The sequence below is a fragment of the Rattus norvegicus genome, chromosome 20 (assembly GCF_021556685.1).
Source record: "Rattus norvegicus strain SHRSP/BbbUtx chromosome 20, alternate assembly SHRSP_T2T, whole genome shotgun sequence".
Classification (NCBI taxonomy): domain Eukaryota; kingdom Metazoa; phylum Chordata; class Mammalia; order Rodentia; family Muridae; genus Rattus; species Rattus norvegicus.
The window spans coordinates 5,029,823-5,033,703 of NC_141553.1; positions in this window are offsets into that span (position 1 = coordinate 5,029,823).

The window sequence follows — 3,881 nt, forward strand, 5'->3', positions numbered from 1 at the left end:
CCTCTGAGAAATTACAGGCAGCTAAAGGACTGGTGGATGAACAATTAAGATTGGGACATTTGGAGCCCTCCACCTCTCCTTGGAACACCCCAATTTTTGTAATAAGGAAAAAATCAGGAAAATGGCGACTACTCCATGACTTGAGGGCCATTAACGATCAATGGAATCCCTTGGACCCATTCAGCGGGGCCTTCCTATACTCTCGGCCCTACAAAAAGATTGGAATTTGGTAATAATAGATATCAAGGATTGTTTTTTCTCTATTCTGCTTTACCCCCCTGGTAGGCCCAGGTTTGCTTTTACTGTCCCATCAATTAATCATACTGAACCTGATAAAAGATACCAGTGGAAGGTCCTATCTCAGGGCATGGCCAACAGCCCTACGATATGTCAGTCATATGTTCAGGAAGCCCTCAAACCAGTCAGGGAGACCTATCCAAATTTACTGTTAAACCATTACATGGATGATATATTGACGTGTCATAAAAGACTTAGAATTACTCAACAAGCCTATTCCTTATTACAAAAAACCCTTAAACAATGGGACTTACATATTGCTACAGAAAAGGTCCAAATCGCTGACACAGGTCATTTTCTAGGATCCATTATTTTCCCTGATAAGATTATACCGTGGAATTAAAACCTTTGCTCGAAATATTGGAAGGGGACAGCCACATCACCTCCCCTCGTGTGCTAACTCCCGCTGCAACCAAGGCCTTACTAAAAGTAGAAGATGCCATAAAACAGGCCCAATTGCAATGCATTGATTGGTCTCTACCTTTTTCACTCTGTGTACTAGATACCAAGGATTTACCCACTGCAGTTTTATGGCAACAAGGTCCACTGTTATGGATCCATCCACATGCTTCCCCTGTGAAGATTATTGATTGGTATCCAGCCGCAGTAGCACATCTGGCTATTAAGGGCCTAAAAGCTGCCATCTGTCATTTTGGAACTCCACTCCAATCCTTGATTATGCCATATACATCCTACCAGGTCCAAACTCTAGCCACTACCTCTGATGATTGGGCAGTGCTGCTCACATCCTTTACAGGGAAGATAGATAATCATTATCCTAAACACCCCCTATTGTGTTTTGCAAGATCACAACCTGTTGTTTTCCCTTGCGTCACATCCCACAGACCATTAAAGGAGGGGATAACAGTGTATATGGATGGGTCAAAAACAGGGGTGGGAGCATATGTGGTAAACTCCCAAGTATTCTCACGACAATATTTTGAAACCTCACCCCAAGTGGTAGAATGCCTAGTGGTCATGGAGGTCCTTGAAAAATTCCAGGTTCCTCTAAATATTGTTTCATATTCCTCCTATTGGTTAATGCTGTTAGTATTCTTGAACCCGCCGGTATAATTAAAACCACTAGTAAGGTGGCAGATATTTTCCGAAAAATCCAAATTATCCTATTAAATAGAAGATTCCCTGTATACATTACTCATATACAGGCCCACTCTGGACTCCCTGGCCCAATGAGTTCAGAGAATGATTTGGCTGACAAAGCCACAAAAATGATAGCTGTGGCCCTGGCCTCTCCTCTAGAGGCCGCTAAAGCCTTTCATGGCAATTTCCATGTCACCTCAGAAACTTTACGCCGCCGCTTCTCTATAACTAGAAAAGAGGCACGTGATATAGTCACCCAATGCCAACAGTGCTGCCAGTTCCTCCCAGTTCCTCACATCGGGGTCAACCCGAGAGGAATACAGCCATTGCAAATCTGGCAAATGGATGTTACTCATAATTCTACTTTTGGAAAATTGCAATATGTGCATGTATCTATAGACACATGTTCTGGCATTCTACATGCCACCTCACTTACAGGAGAAAAAACAACACATGTCATTCAGCACTGCCTTGAAGCATGGAGTGCTTGGGGAAAGCCAAAATGTGTAAAAACTGACAATGGCCCAGCCTACACATCTCAAAAATTCTGTCAGTTTTGTGCTCAGATGCAGGTTACCCACCTGAGGGGCCTGCCCTACAACCCTCCAGGACAGGGAATCATAGAGCGTGCTCATCGGACGCTCAAATCATATTTAATAAAACAAAGAAGGGGAATTATGATAGAACTCCCCCCAACACCCCGAGTGGCCACTGCTCTGGCCCTTTTTACCTTAAATTTTTTAAATCTTGATGAAACTGGACAAACAGCAGCTGAGCTACATTGCTCAGAGCCCAAGAGGACAAAAGAATTAGTCAAATGGAAGGATGTATTAACAAATGAATGGAAAGGCCCGGATCCTGTTTTAATAAGATCCAGGGGAGCTGTCTGTGTTTTTCCACAGGACAATGAAAATCCCATATGGATCCCAGGACGACTTACTCGGAGCATCACAGCAAGTGATCAAGAAGGGACTGGGCCTCCTGCACCTCCTCACTCTTCTTCCATGGACGCCAGCAACAGTGCAGGGCGAGCTACGGTGGGGAATAATGTCAACCTTTTCACTCCCGATGCCAGTGATGTACCACTAACAAGGAGTTAGGGTTGGTCTATTTACCTGAGAATCCACAGGTTGAACGACTAAAAGAAAATAGGACTATTCCCCTTAAGGGCAGCCTTTGTTTTGGCATATTCAACAAAACATCTTTTGATCGCACTTGCATTATGTTGTGTAATCAATCTTCTGCTTGGTTAAGGGAGGCCACATGGGGAACTGGTGAGGAGGACATTGTGGCTAATGCCACAGTTCTCTATGGTTGGTGGCCTTACATTAACTCCTCCACCTGCCCTCTCCGTCAACCAAAGTTGGCACCCTTTTGTAGAGGGACCCAGGATGAAGAATTTACTTTGCCTTGGACTGGTTGCCAGTCCCGGGACTCTGCCTGGGCAGTCCAGAATCTTTTTTCCTTCTCCCCTAATTTGGGAGGCAGAGTGAACTTCACCACCATTGATCCTAGACGGTCCAATAATAATCCTTTTGATCAATGGATGCTTTGTGGCGTTAATGGTAGCTGCACTGATCTTACGCCCATGGCGATGCTACTTGGAGGAAAGGGCGAAAAGGGACGTTTATGCCCTGTGTTGGGATGCCAGTCAATACCCTATTGCAGTAGTTACCCGCATGCCTCGCTTTATCCCGATCCCTGTTGATACCCCGGGGACCATGACATTATTTAGAGGAAAAAGAGATTTTGGTATTTCTGCAATTATTGTTGGCATTATTGCTACGACAGCAGTTGCTGCCTTGGTTACTGCCTCGGCATTGGCTTTGTCAAATTCAGTACAGACAACCCAAACTATCAATGATTTATCGTCTCTGTGGCTCTGGACAGACAGGCCTCAGTCAATACTCAGATAGATGGAGGCCTTATGCTTGTCAACCAACGTATAGATCTGGTCCAAGAGCAATTAGACATTCTATGGCAACTGGCTCAGCTTGGCTGTGAGCAAAAACTCCCAGGCCTTTGTGTCACCTCCATATAATATGACAAATTTACCCGAGCTGCTAATCTGTCTAAGAGTCTTTCACAGCATCTGTTACAGAATTGGACCTCGGAGTTTGAACAGACGCTTCGGGAGCTGAGAGCGGCCATCATTCAAGTAAAGTCTACCCGACTGGACCTGTCTTTGACGGAGGGATTGTCGTCCTGGATCACCTCAGCAGTCTCTTATTTCAAGGAATGGGTGGGAGTGGGACTTTTTGGAGTGATCCTCTGCTGTGGATTAGTGTTACTCCTCTGGTTGCTTTGCAAATTGAGATCTCAAACAAGAAAGGACAAAGTAGTGATCGCCCAGGCGCTTGTAGCCCTTGAACAAGGAGCATCAGCCGATATCTGGTTGACCATTTTCAAGCAATAGGTCGCCGGCTGGACAGCTCTTGCACTCCTAGAACCTCGATTCATTGCACAGGATTAGAGTGTCCGGC